At 36.3% G+C, this 14,982-nt stretch overlaps 1 long non-coding RNA gene across 2 annotated transcripts; it reads left to right on the top strand.

Moving 5' to 3' along the window:
* The first annotated feature begins 3,567 nt into the window (after positions 1–3,567).
* LOC149550563 (uncharacterized) lies at positions 3,568–12,338 on the top strand. Of its 2 annotated transcripts, XR_016354530.1 has the most exons (3): positions 3,568–3,691; positions 11,587–11,892; positions 12,082–12,338. It is a non-coding gene; the product is annotated as an uncharacterized LOC149550563 (long non-coding RNA). The 2 variants fall into 2 exon arrangements; XR_016354531.1 differs by lacking the exon at positions 12,082–12,338 and having other exon boundaries at positions 11,587–12,071.
* Positions 12,339–14,982: the final 2,644 nt, after the last annotated feature.

Raw genomic sequence — 14,982 nt, 5'->3', positions numbered from 1 at the left:
AGCACTCGCCAAACTTGATTAATCCACCTCTGTTCTATCTAAAGAATAGTAAGGAGGCAAGAGAAAACTGTAGATGGGCTCCTCCACCAAATGGTTGGGCTAAACTGAACTTTGATGGTGCCACTCGACGTAATCCAAGTGCAACTAGTATCAGATGCATCATTAATGATGACACTGGTCACTGGGTAGCAAAAAAAGTTATGTCTATCCAACCAACCTCTAATAATCTAGCAGAATTGGAGGCTCTAAACCAAGGTCTTCATTTATGACATATGTTAAAACTATCTAAAGTTGTCATAGAAGGTGACTCGCAAATTGTCTTAAATGCAATTAGAAAACAATCTACGCCTAATTGGGTACTCAATTCACAGTTAGAAGAAGTCCTAGTGCAGTTGGGCAAGCTTGAAGATAGTAGGATCTACCATATTTTTAGGGAAGGTAACTAGATTGCGGTTCATTTAGCAAATTTGGGGGCAGATGGGATCAACTCCTTGATCTTCAAAAATGGATCATCCTCTCCATGATTATCTGGATTGTAAAGCATATTTGATGATCAATTCCGATCTTCTTTCTTTTTATCACTCCTCTTACATTATATATATATATATATATATATATATTCATTTGTTTTATTCTCTATTTGTATTTCTCCTATTTCCTACTTTTGCATATCACAATAGTCTCATATTCTATATATATGATAGCCTACCTTAGTGGCGATTCTTAGTTATTCTTTATGCAATTGTTCTCATCATGAAATGGGATGATCTTATAATTGTCCCTGTATTCTCGGTTGGCAGTAGCCTTTATCCTATGATAATATCATTATTTAGTGGCTAGGGGCAGTTCATAATGGATGACATCATCTCATATCGTCATACTGGTCTATTTCTAGGAGCTTCTTTTCCCTTTTTAACTAGGTGTCAGATCTTGTCTCCATCATCTGTCATTTTCTGTCCCTAAATATGGATTCAAATATCTTTGTGTTTCATGCAACTAAAAATTGAACTATGGCATTCTATGGAAATGTAAAACCAGAGAGATGGAACATAATTCTCAACCCGATTGATGATATGACTCGGATTGTCATCAATAGGGTTATTCGGGAAGGGGTCTTTGACTACTAGTTTACATGGAGGACTAACAACGACATTATTGAGTCTTTCATTGGATGCTTGGCTAGAGCAAAAGTTGAGGCAGGGGACATAATCAGATTTTGATGTGACCTATTTGTTCCAACATGGATAAAGAGATTGGAAAAAGTAGTACTCAACATAGATGATAAACTGCGAATCCCTTTGCCAGAACAATATATGAAGTTGCCTTTGGGGTCTCCTGATTTGGTAACTACATATAAACTTCCATTATTGGTAAGCCGTGAGAGCCTTGCCTTTTATTGGGAGTGGCCTAAAATGGAGGTGAGCATCCATTTTTTTGCTTCACTGGAGAGGGATTATTGCGGATGAGAGAAAAGACTGGTTGATTAATTATCTACATCTATCCAATGCCTACATTCAATTGGGAGTGGTGTTTGATAACCTTGACACCCTGAATTTCTGCACATTGAACTCCAAAAAAATGAGTAGGGCCAAAGTCGACTTTGAATTCCTGCCTAACTATTATGTGGAGCATCTAATGATATTCCTAAAGTGATTATGGTGTACTGGAAGTAAGGTGATGCCTGATGGTTTTTTAGAATTTTGTGTTTGTTTTAGTACTCTGGTAGCAGATAGGTAACTTGTTTAATATTGTTTTTTGTTGGACTTTAGGACTGATCAATCTATTATGTTATTAATACGTATGAACTCTGTTTACTATTAAGAAGCTTAGAGACTTTATCAAATGTATCTATTGATCGCGATCTATATCTTGTATATATATTATTCATAATATATGAAGTTTATTAGATTACTGTTTCTTTGTGTTGATTAATACATGAATATCTATGGGTTTTTAGTTTTGAGGTTATTTAATTCTTGATTTTAGGGCTTGTTTGTGCACTCATGGTAGGTTACAATTCAAGATTAGATATTAGGGTTTCTTAAATTGTGGCTTCAATATTCTTGTGTTGTTCTTTTTTCACTAATGTATGCTCGTTTTAATTTCTCATACGACTGAGATAGGATAACTTAGCTATCTGTTGTTTCGATTAATTAATTCTCTGTATCTAGGACACTATATGATAAAGCATTTTTCACATCATCACCATGTCTGGAATAATCTCTTCAGGATGCTATATTTTGCATAAGTAGTTTTTATCAGTATTTCCTAATTCTGATTGCATTATCCAGGGTGTTTTGATTCAATCATTATTACCATTTGATTCAATTGTCACAAAGGGTAATTGTTTGTATTCTGGACAAGTAATTCCGATGAGGGTTTATTTCTGGTAGGATTGGTTTCTGAAGCATCTGATGAGTTGTTATAGGGGAGTATAGCTCATCTGCGTGCTTTGGAACCCTTTTAATGGGCTAATTCAGAATTAGGCTTTAGGATGATATTCTATGTTCCGTTACCCGTAGTGAGAACATAGGTTAGTAGGGTGCCAGTTTTGTTTGGATAATCTTCGAATCTTAAGAGATTTGATTTGGTTGATTGGTGCTTTTGATTTAGTATATAGACTCTCTATTCGAATCTATATCTCTTAGTTTAAGGCTTGATTGGTTTTTCTTTATAAGTTATCTTTCATTAGTTTTATGACTTTGTTCATTGTTTAGTGTAGTTGTAGTAGTTTAAATATCTTGTTAGGTTTATAGAGTAGTCTAGTTTATCCTTGATATGGTGTTATATAATGCTACTTTAGATGGTTTTATATTTACTTCGTATCAAATGGTGCCACTGCCTAAAGTAGTGTGCAATATTATATGATTAACCTCTTTTGATTGGCAAGATGGTTAGACAGGTAAGCTCGTTTTTGGCACCTATGCAAGAGTGTAAAGTATGAGATGGAATTTCGTTAAGGAAATTTGTAATACTTCAAAGAGTGTATGCTCCAAGTTTCTATGTAATTTGATTGTTATAACATATGGGACATAATTTATTGGATTGGGGTATGCCCCTTTTATGTTGTAATAATATAGGACTTTGGTCCCACGCTAGACTAGAGGTTTTCTTTCCCCGTTCTTTCCTACCAGTGCTCATTTGAACAGTGGAACGCTATTGTATTTGTATATTTATTCTTATAATAATCAATTATCATGGCCATTGGCCATTTACCGATAATTTTTTTTTAAAATTTAAATAAATTATAAAAAATAATTTAAAAATTAATAATTATAAATATATGTTAAGTATTGTACAATTAAATTATTAATTATACAAATAAATTCATAGAAATTAAAGAATGAAATGAATATTTATGTACATGTATAATTAAAATTTGATAAAATTAACAAATCTTATAAATAATAATTTAAATTTAAATTTTTGAGTGTATAAATATTTGAAGTTAGAAAAACAATGTAAAGGGAGTGCATTTTCGTGGCTGTATAGCCACGGGCCTCACATAAGACACGGACTCCATCTCAACAAGAACTCTTGTTTACTTCACATTTAGATTGTGTAACATCGTCAAGTCTTGATGGAGGAAGAGGACGAAGCCAAGAAGGAGGCAGCCATGGCTGCTACTGATCTTCTTCAGACTAATTTTCAATCCAGTTCAATCTCACACACCCAGCCATGCAAGCTCAAGGTACGTCCAACCTTAAAGTCTTCATTTCAAATAAATTTCACTATAAACTTTTGTTTTTGGCAAATCGTTGAGATTATTTGCTGTGCAGTAAGTGTTTGAAAATATTCTTAAGATTTATAAACATATGTCACACTCAAATGCATCACAGGATTGTCTGATGACAACCTTACTAAATGTTCTCCAACTTGGGGATTTTTACAATTCGGGGGAATTTGCATCATCTAAGTAATTTAAATTGATGGACACGGCTTTAGGTCATGCGAATTACCCCGAATTGTAAAAATCCCTAAGTTGGAGAACATTTGGAAGTTTCTGTGAATTTTTTATTACTGCTTCTTTCTAACTATTAGATTATGTCAGATAACTATTTCAAGTGCGTTTCTTTTAAGCATTGAATTAGGAAGGCAATTGTACTGCAGATTTCCTCGCCATGATGCCATTGAACATCTCTCGTTTACGGCGGAGGTTAGATCCCCCCCGCCTTACCACCCTTTGTGCTGCCCACTGTCTCCATCCACTAGTGCGCTCGGGAAGCTCTTGAAGCTATGACGGTGCAGATGCAGGCCCTACCTAATCTCCGATGCATAAGTGAAAAAATTGGCATACTTTGGAATGAATGGAGAGGGAGAGTGGCAGTTGCCACTGGCTATTCAAGGCTTGACATATAAGAACTTATAGCCAGCATGAATGCACTCATGCCTTCTTTTTTCAGCTCATCGAGCACTCTCTGGTAATGCATTCATGGCTTCTTGGTATGTTTTTTTTACTGACTGTTTGCAGGCTGTGAATTGAGATGGAATTCAAAAGATCCATGCTACAGTGCTTTGACTGTGGGAGGGATTCCCTTTGGCATTGCTGTTTTGGATTTCGGGTGATGTACTCTGCACACATGACCTTCCATTTGGGGAAGACTTTTAATTATCTTCAGAAATTCAATGGATTCTGGGTAGGATCATCCCTACTAATGAGGTGATTTGTTCTGGTCCTCCAAATATTTCAGTCTCTCTAGATGTGAATTCTGCCCCCTGGTTGCAGTAACAGACTAAAATGAATCCTCTCTTCCTATGGGTGGCGTCGGAAGAGCTAAATTGTCCTTCTCCTTGGAACTTGTATTTCAAATTGACCCCAGTTCTGTGTCTGAATTAGGATCGTTATTTGGTTTCTCTGATGTTTTTGTGGGTCAGTTTTTTGTTGTTTCCTCCTTTTGGATGATGTGATCAGTATCTCTGTTTTAATATTTTGTTATTTTCTTGTTTCATTGTGGCACCTACTTTTGTTCACCCTTGTAATGCTTTTATTCCAAGGGATCGCAAGAAAAGACTGCACCAATAAGAGATGCTAAGTATGCATTATCTTTGATTTAGACCACAGCATGTCACACAATTCTATCTTTGCCTCCAATATAGAAGCACTTGTTTCCCTGTGCACAGCCTCTTTACTCCAGCTTGTCCCTTTACCTGCAATATAAGGAATACCTCTACATTCAACTATTCATTTTACTTTCTACTTCCAAGGAGCTGATTTTATAGTTTTGTATAGAGGTTGTATGTGGCAAACTTGGCATCCAAACATGACTCTTTATTCTAATCTCAACCTTGATTTGCTTCCTACGAATATCATAATATGTAGGATATAGGTTTTGGCTCCAAAAATTTCCCTTTAACCTAAGCAACCAAACATGGAAATGAAACATCACATGGCATGTAACAAATGAAGGAATATGAAGAGATACTTGTTGCCTCTTTCCAAATGCCCACTTGGAGAAGCCCATAGTCACTCTTTTGTACTTGTCACTTGTCTTTTACCATCGCATTTGAGGCATCTCATATGGAAACAACATTAATTAAATATTTATGTACACGAGTCACCTTTACCATTGCTACTGGAACCCTTCGTCCTTTATAAATATATTATAAACAATGGTGAGAATACATATTATAATTTTTTTTCATATACACCCAAGTGCAGAAGGATACTATCCAATGATGTTATAATAATGCATTGTTACATAGGATTTTTAAGGTAGATGATATCTTAATCCTAACATTCTCCCACTTGATATTATACATTGCAAATACACCTATAGTAATCACCAACAAGGGAGAAACATCCCTTCAAGCAAAAAAATCCTCACATCATGTCACCATGATTAAACAAGGAACATGCCAAATTGTAGCATGCCAATTGTCATTGAAATCTGCACCAATCTTTAGATGAGTACAAGTGTCAAATTCAAATCATAACAAATGGCTCTGAGTAATTGCCTTACTCATAGTAGTTGGACTTGGAATAGCAACTACAACAATTTGCAACTCATCAAGCTAACCATACTTCAATCTATGGTATTCAAAACATCATAGGAAGAACTCCATGTTCTAAACATATCAACCCACAATCAGCCAAAAAGTCCTTGTATGTGACCACAAACAAGGCTACGTAAGGTCTGCATTAGTGCTGAATCAATCTTGTGGGTACAGACAATTCACATTCGAATTATCCTTCTCTAATAAATAGTCTGTACACACCTACAGATTTCATACCTCATGTATCCAAAATAAATACAACGAGAAAACTCATCATCACATTAGTATATTGCGAACCAAAGTAACAAGGATAACCTACCTACGAACAAACAACATATCCCAAAAACTCCTGCATGGGTAATGTCAAATCTGAAAACATGATCAAACCATTACACAAGTCTGCCTCTTGCAGAAATCATAGAGGATGTGGCTAATCCCTCAATCACATAGTGCAATGATAATCTCTAACCGGTAGTCTTCATAGCTCTCCCAAGTTCTCCATACAAAGAGATCAAGTAACCTCTATGTTGCCACCCAAGATTAATGAACAAGTCATGACCACAAACATAGTGATTACCATGGCTTCCCATAAATATCAAATCCAATGTAATGCAAATACAAACATCAGCGAAGAAGAACAAGATTAAAGAAAGAACCTGGAAATCAAACCATATCCTTATACCACACTAACATGTGCCAAGCTATGTGAAGTAAGATATCTTTAACATCCAAACATGAAAGAATATCAACAGAAGTAAGATATTCTTTAACATCCAAACATGAAAGAATATCAACATCTAACATTCAGATTATGATGAAAACATGGCAGCAGTAGATGTAAGTTCCTGATATTGAAGGTAGATCAAAGAAGCCAAACATTCCCACATTATAGAGAATATGCCCAAAGCAACATACCATTTCTTGTACCTCTCCAAATAAGTCATTAGATATAGATCCATAGCTCAAGATCAAGAAATAAGGAGAACGAAAATTCGTTAAACCGTGTATCTTCTTCTTAACAAGTCTTTAGAAATTTGATAATCAAGACTGACCCATATGAGAAGACAACGGTATAAATTGAAGACTGCATTTGATGTTCAAGTGGGCAATACCTCTTAGATCATTCACTCCTTGAGTAGACCAGAAGGGTGCCACAAGATTGTCTTACGCATACACTAGCAAGCAATTGAAGCTTTATAACAAATGCCAATATTTTCTTCAAGTTCATAATGCATTATCTTATGCATACACCACCAAGGAATTAAAGCTTATGACAAATGCTAGTTTTCTCTTTAAGATAAGATTAGATAAGATAATAGTATTAATGTCCAACAAAAGGCCACAACGGGTTTGTGGGACTGAGAGCTTACAACAAGATAGTTGACAGAAGCAGGAGCACCAAATGGTGCCCGAGAAAAGCAAACAAGAAACAAGATACAAGAAGAGAAGAGAAGTGCCAAGGCAAGGACTAGGAGTCCTTTGTTGACAAAAAGAAATCGGTCACAGAAGGATATGATTGTGGGTGATCATGAGCCTTGATTTGTCTATGTGAGCTACTAGAGGAGTGTCGCTATTGAAAGAAATTGCTATGGAGTCTGACAGACCTGGAGTGACCGGTGGTACTGGATGACCTTTTCACATCCCGAGACGAAGATAAGGGTGAGAAAAAGGCAGTAATGAGCTGAGCAAAGGTATGCAGGGAAGGAAGTAGTGACTGTAAAGTACTATCGTGGAGCAAGGTGGCCTCTTGAAGGTAAAGTGCAAGACACCGCTGGTCAATGTAACTGAAGAAAGCTTAAAGAGAAAAACAATCATGGAAGAGACAATGAAATCTCCCCTTGATCTCATAGAAGATAGAGCAACAAAAAATATAGTGAGTCTTTGTCTTGATGTCTGCTAGAGTACACAACTGACAGATCCAATCTTTGCTATCCATATGACAGTCAGTCTGGGCCCGAAGACGGTGAGAACCAACTTTGAAGGAGCCCAGAGAGATATGTAAGGCATTACAATGTCAAGATAGGTAGCTAGGACGAACAATAATCCCATCACGGATCTCTAGAAAGTGCTCAACATAGAAGGCCATCCTCAGACGTAAACCTCTAGGAGGGTTAGTGATAGTGTATTGTCTATAGGTATCAAGTTTGACATGCTCATTCAACTCCTAACAGGGAGGGGGGGAGATGAGTAGGGGCATCCAACGAGAACTGATATGGAGGGAGGCGGTCAATATCAATCCTAATCAAACTTAGTAGAGAGGTTGCTTGAGCATACTAACATTGAGCTCAAGAGTTAGTATCAGAACTCGCAGTCATACCAGAAGAGCAGTAGGCCAAGTAGGAGCATATATATCAATCTCTAGTCGAATCTGTAGTAGGCCAGGTAGGAGTATCTATATCTATGTTTTAGTATCATGATGGATTCACATCCCTAACTAGGTGTAGGCTCTTTGGTCTTTTTGTTAAAATATTCATAGCAAGTAACATTTCAGCACACATCTCTATACACCATTTTGGCTGACTTCTATACACGATTTAATGATTATTGAGACAGTTATGGAGTTGTTTACGCATTTTGTCAGAGCTCATTAGTCCCTATGAAGGTAGTGTAACCAATCAGAAAAATGGAAGGATTAAGCGACAAAAGGGAGAAATCTAGATCGTTGATTATGATCTATAACCTTCTCCAGTTGGTTATTTAAGGAGGATCTAAACCCTAAATCAGAAGAGAGAGTGAAGGAGTGAGTGAAGGAGAGAAGTGTGTATGCGAAAGGGACTATGTTTGGATGCTACAAAACAAAGTTTATCAGATCAGAGAACGGACCAGGAATTGGAAAGAGGAGATCCATAATCAAGCATCAGAGTGCTAACCAAAGGATTAGGTACTGATACATTCTAGCAAGTGAATTAAGGTAAATCTCTTAACAGAGTGGTCCTAACAGACCTATACAAATCTCCTAACAGAGTGCTTACTGAGTTGTAAGTTTAATTGCTTTAATTAAAGTAGATTGAATAAGTCTTGTAAGCTCTTAACAGGGTAGACCCCTCACTGGGTAGATCACTAGAAGTGATCAAACATTGTAGGCTTAACATGCACACTTTATTGTTTCAGTAGTGAAGATTTGTGGGTGTTATCCCCACCCCAGTTTTACCTTCACTTTGGAGGGTTTTTGGGTAACCAAATCGTTTGTGTTATGTGTTTACATTTACTTTCATGTTTAGGATGTGATGAATAGTTGATTTATTTCAGTTTATGGTTATATGATTCATGATGCTGATATGAGATGGGTTAATGTTGAATGCATTTGATTTATTTGAAGAAGATAAAAATTTTATAGATCTTGATTCACCCCCCTCTCAGTATCTTACTAGCTTCACCGAAATCTCACTAGTCTCCATGAGTACCTACCAATCATTTCATGCCAACTTCAAATGCAACCTGCAAATCTTGAAGCTCGAAGAAAAATGATTAATACCAAAGGAAGATCATAAAAACAACAGCTTAAACAAAATCTCCAAGTCCTTCATGGAAAACCAAGATTTCAGCCACTTCCTGGAATGAGCTCTGATTAAGAATGCAAATATGAATAATCTAGATTATTCTGGAAACTTGAAAGAGATTGAATCCAAGAAATAAGATATAACTGATATGCAATACTGTACTGCAATGAGGAGTTTACTGATATTGATTCTAGACTATAATAACCAGCACACGACAACACACTCACAGCTGGGTGTTAAAGTTATAAGTTAACATGACCAAACACCACATTGTCACAGATATAAGAAAATGTGCACACATCAAGAATTCTAACTTCACTACAGCAGCTCAATGATCATAGCAAAACAAATCTATCCAATTTGTAAAGTACTGGGCAGGACGAAATACATGATAGCCTAGGGTGTGGTCCACCCTCAGAACTTGGGCCAACCATGGAAAATGGCTCCTTATCTAGTCGAAAATCTAGCAACTGCAAAAAACTTCTTCAGAATGAAATCGTTGGTCAATCTCATGCTTTAGTCCTCTGCCCATTATGCTTGGCTGGCCCATAGCACCATCTTGCTAGAACTCCGACCCTGTGAATATGCCTCCAGTTCAAGCATCCAATGCTGAAGATAATCCACGTCTCAGTTCCTAAACAGCTGCGATCATGTGCAATTCATCCAACATTCATGCCCCATGAATGCATAACCATAAAATTGATTGGAAAAAGAATTGAATCCAAACAGGGGCTATGTCCTATTCAAAGTTCAGAGCGAAGATTGCCCCTCAGAGAAATGGTAATTCACCTTAGTGAGAAATCTGTTCTTCACGCAAAAAGTGACTCCCTCCATGCTTCCCATCCTCAAGAAATGTTCAAACCACTCCATCGAATGCAAGAATGGATGTTATGCTGGGTGCAACATGCAGCTCCAGATGTTACAAGGTCCATGACAGAAGGTGGCTACGGTGGCAGTCAGAAGGAAGGGAGTTGGCAGTCAAGTGCCATATGAGACAGGGGACCACCACCACTGTAGAATGAATAGAAACAACTTAGATACAGTGGAAGGTGGGTAACATTTGATATTACTAATTTTCCACCTCCACACCACGACACCTCTAGTTTATAACTTAGGCCTATCGGGGTGCAGAAATAGGCTAAGTTTAAAACCATAGGCTACTGAGCGGGAGGGGAGATGACATCTCCAATCACTTGAAGCTAACCATCCTTTGTCAATAGTATCAACAATGTCAATGAACTTTCACATAATAGGGACTCTTAATGACCCCAATAGGGACTCTTAATGACACAAAAAATCATTGTGAAAGATCACCCATCTCTTAATCAAAGATACCAATAGAACAAGATGACCAAGAATAGTGAATGAAATAGAAACTTAATTATGAAGTCCACATAAAAAATAGATTTAACATCTCATAGTAATATGGATATTAAAAACAACCAGAGATCACAGGGAGGTTCCAAGACTTAAACAACAGATTATTGCTAGAATCAATTTGGCTAGCCAATCTGCAAATAAAGTGACCATAGTTTTAGGGACCTAGGTAAGCAACCATGCAAACCTGTAACTGTCTTCATCTAGAACACACTAAATGTCGACTTAACGTAGATCTACATACCATAGATTCTAGTTAATATGTAAAACCTGCAGAACTATCTTTGTAAATCCATGTAATACTCGTTGTTTTGTAAAAATATGCAAATTTACAATTTTATAATCTTTGAACCTATTGTGTTGCTTTCCTGACTTTTATTAGCTGGCGAACTTGTTTCAAATTGTATCCTTTCCAAATGTGAACTTGGGCATGAACCTTGTGATGTAGCATACAATAATGTACCTTTGTGGAAATGTGATGTTCTGCCTCAGTCTAAATTGATGTCATTAATAATTGATGCAAATTAGCTTGAATATTGTGATATTGTTGGGATTTTGATAACTGTCTACCTATGAAAGGAGGCTGGCTTCATAATTAAACCACATTTTTAATTGCATTTTCATCCAGGGGTGTTTATTAACTTTTCTCTTTGCTTGTGAGTGATGGGAAATGTACGTCATCTTTCTAATTGCTTGTTTTATCTCCTTTGTTCAGGAGTTACATAGGAGACGTTTACAAATTAAGAAGAATTCTTCATATTTTAAAAAGATGAAAGGTACAGCTGCAAACAAGTTAGCAGTTATCTGGAACCATCCACAAATTAGGCTCATTGCATAATGTATTTCTTTCAGAATATTTTTTTCATTTCTAGTGTTGCAATCTATATGACTTGTAACAATAATTCTGAACGAAAGACAAATGGAGAGAGGACCAATGTGGTGGGTGAAGCTGGTGGGAAGAAGGATATTATCCAAACAGAGTTTCAACAAAGTATTGTGCTAGAGGAATTATTTCCATGTGGTAGGAATGAGTGTTACAATACAGAAAGCATGGTTAATAACTGAAGATCCACAAACATCACATTTGAAAATATTTGTTAGAGATAAATTTGAGTGCAAATCAGAGAGATTTAACTAAAAAAAGAAGATTACTTACTTTTTCATCTTTACTTGTTTTACTTACCTGTTGTAATCTTTTATTTAATCACAGAAAGAGAATGCATCATTGCCATGGAAGAAGCAGCACAAGCTACATTGGGGTTATGCTTTTTCCATTGCTTCATATAGCTAGGATTTAGGAATATATTACAAAATGAAAAATGTTTCTTGATAAATCATAAATACTAGGTATATTGATATTTGATAAGAGTTGCAAAAACTGCAAAAAGCATTAGTGAGAAAAAGTTTTAATTATAAAGAGTCCTTATAGGATATTCAATGTAACGGGGGCTAAAGGCAAGAGCTGGAACCAAAGCAACACCTGACCAGTGCACATCTTATAGAAAGGAACCTGGAGGGTATCCTTGTGCCTTACAAAAGTGGTGGAAATATAGACTAGATCCATATGAAAGTTAGAATTCAAATGTCTAGTGGAAAACATGTTACTGCCATCTAAGAAGATTGTTACTCTTTCAGTGGCTTGTGGAAATTTTTAAGATAATCCATTAAAACTGGGGAATTGGGTGGAACCAACATTCAACAAGCCTGTAAGATTTAGGCATTTCACTATTGGTATTCCAGAGGGCTGTATTCACAAAGCTAGATAATGTGCCTGATGTGGTTACTGTGAGTGTAGGCTATTTGAATACTGCGGTCAGTGTGCTAGGTGATCCTTATCATATTGAATCAGTTTTGTCTTTAGCTGGATGAGGCTTATCCATACTTGGGATGAAATACACCTCGGCAACTTCTTCTGCACTCTTCTTTAACACCGCTTTTTGAAGTGACTTGTGGTCATGTTTATTATAATTCATTCTATTGCATAATACCATATCTAATCAACAGGGCTAAATTGAAGTTATGGAGAGGAATGTTGTGAAACAAAAGCCAATATTTGTTTGGATGGTTGACACGTTATTGTTATCACATTGAATGATTTTTATGTCTTTAGCTGGATGATACTTATCTAGCATGTTTGTCTGAAGCAATGGTTGCTTTAGATGAAAGACACCTCAGCAAATTCTTCCCAACTATACTTGCTTGTAAAACTGCATTTTGTAGTGACTTGTGGTCATGTTCATTAGAGTTCATTTTTGCTTAATAGTTGGGGGCAAGCCTCTGAACCCCTGTCATCATTAATCAGAAGTAACCTTATATTAATGCAAGGTTGAGACACCATTTTCCTAGCAAATGAGAGAATCATTTCTTCCAGCAAAGGTGTTTCACATCCCTTTCTTTAATTTGTATTCTTTATTGTTTTAAATAATAATGCTCAGCATGTGGCACCACACATTCATTCACAAGATTCTGTCATTACAAAGCCTTCTTGAAAATTTGTTTTTGTCCCCTAAAAAACTCAATTATATATGGGATCTCATTCTCTTTAAAGGTTGGTTCATTTCTCCCAAAACCTACCTCTAGAATGCTCCTTTTAGGACTGAATTTTTATCTAGTATGGTGTTATTTTTAACCTTTGTCCACAATTATATAAAATCTAGTTTTAAATCTGCATTGTCCCTACTAAAATTCAAGAAGAGGTATTTTACATTCCTCTATTTAATCTGCAAAATAGTCATCTTTGCTAAGTGTTCACACTCATAATGCCTAGCCAATTTAAAATAATCAATTCAGAACTTTGGATGTGTGTATCCGGTGCCAAAAAAATCAAAATTTTAAGTAACTTTCACCAGGAGCTTGAAAACATCTGAAAATTGGTGAATATGTGAGAATATATCCATGTTGACTGCTACGAAGATGGGAAACTTCTAAAGCAATCATCTAGGGGAGACAAGTTAGAGAGACCTTATTTGGTGCTATCTGGACGATACAGTAATAGAGCTGCTATCAAGGGGAAACACTTCTAGCAAAGCCATCTGCCATATTCTAGACAAATCTATGAAATTTAAATTTTTCATAAAACTGTTTTTAGTATTTACAGTCAAAGAAAATTAATTTCTTGAAAACTGTGAGGAGGAATTATGTCTTGAATTCTTTAGAACATTTTCTGAAATTCTTTTATTTAAATTCCCCTCAAAGAATTTTTCTGTAGCCTTCACCAATTCTGAAAATCAATTTTGTTTTTAAAACAACCTATAGTGAGTGAAATTTGCCTGAAGTAGAAAACTCTAATTTCACAAATTTGTTTTTTGGAAAATGCATGATTACCTGCAGACCCGGATGCTCTTGCATCATTTTCTCCTGGTTATGTGAAATTTTCATGAGAAGGTGTACTCCAATGATACAATGAGGTCTGAGTTGGTGCTGGAATGTACTATGAGTCTATGTGCAACTTCATGAGTAGTTCCTAATGCAAGGAACAAGTTGTGTTTAAAAGCCTGCCTTTTGAGAAAAATCTGTCTGAAAGTCCTTAGCCTGTTCATAATGGGCAAGTGCTCGAAACTATTGGGAAAGACCTTATTACTAAGGTTTGTGATGCTTGCAAGGTTAAGAGGGAACTTAGTATTACGATTGGAGAGTCCTTTGTGAGTTTTCTCCTCTGAACAATGAAAGAAAATTCTACTCATGTCTTGCCTTTCTTTAGAGGCCTTTGATAAAGTTTTGTTTCATGTCACCTTGACTGACTAGTTTCTGGCCTGCTATTCGGCAGCTGCTCACAGTCATGCTCTTCTGCTGGTTCTGATGTTCTATGCTGGTCTCTATCTCATTCCTTTCTTCACACCATCTGTACTAAATCCCCAGTCAAGGAAGACAATCATCCCATGTCAATAAACATGCTGTATCTTGAATCCTTTTCATATGATGTTATTACATTTCCCATGTCATTCATCTCAGCTGCCATTTCCACTTATTTAATATATCTTTATTTAGCTTCATTGTAGCTGTTCAATGCATATCCCCATCTGGTAATGCTGGGCACCGTTATGTATGATCAACTGTGATAAAGTTCCTTCCAGTACACTCTACATGCTGAAAGAAATAAATTATGACAAGA

Source organism: Cupressus sempervirens, chromosome 7, assembly GCF_028749045.1.
Source record: "Cupressus sempervirens isolate cs-2001-9-10 chromosome 7, ASM2874904v1, whole genome shotgun sequence".
Taxonomy (NCBI): domain Eukaryota; kingdom Viridiplantae; phylum Streptophyta; class Pinopsida; order Cupressales; family Cupressaceae; genus Cupressus; species Cupressus sempervirens.
This window is presented reverse-complemented; position numbering and strand designations above follow the sequence as displayed.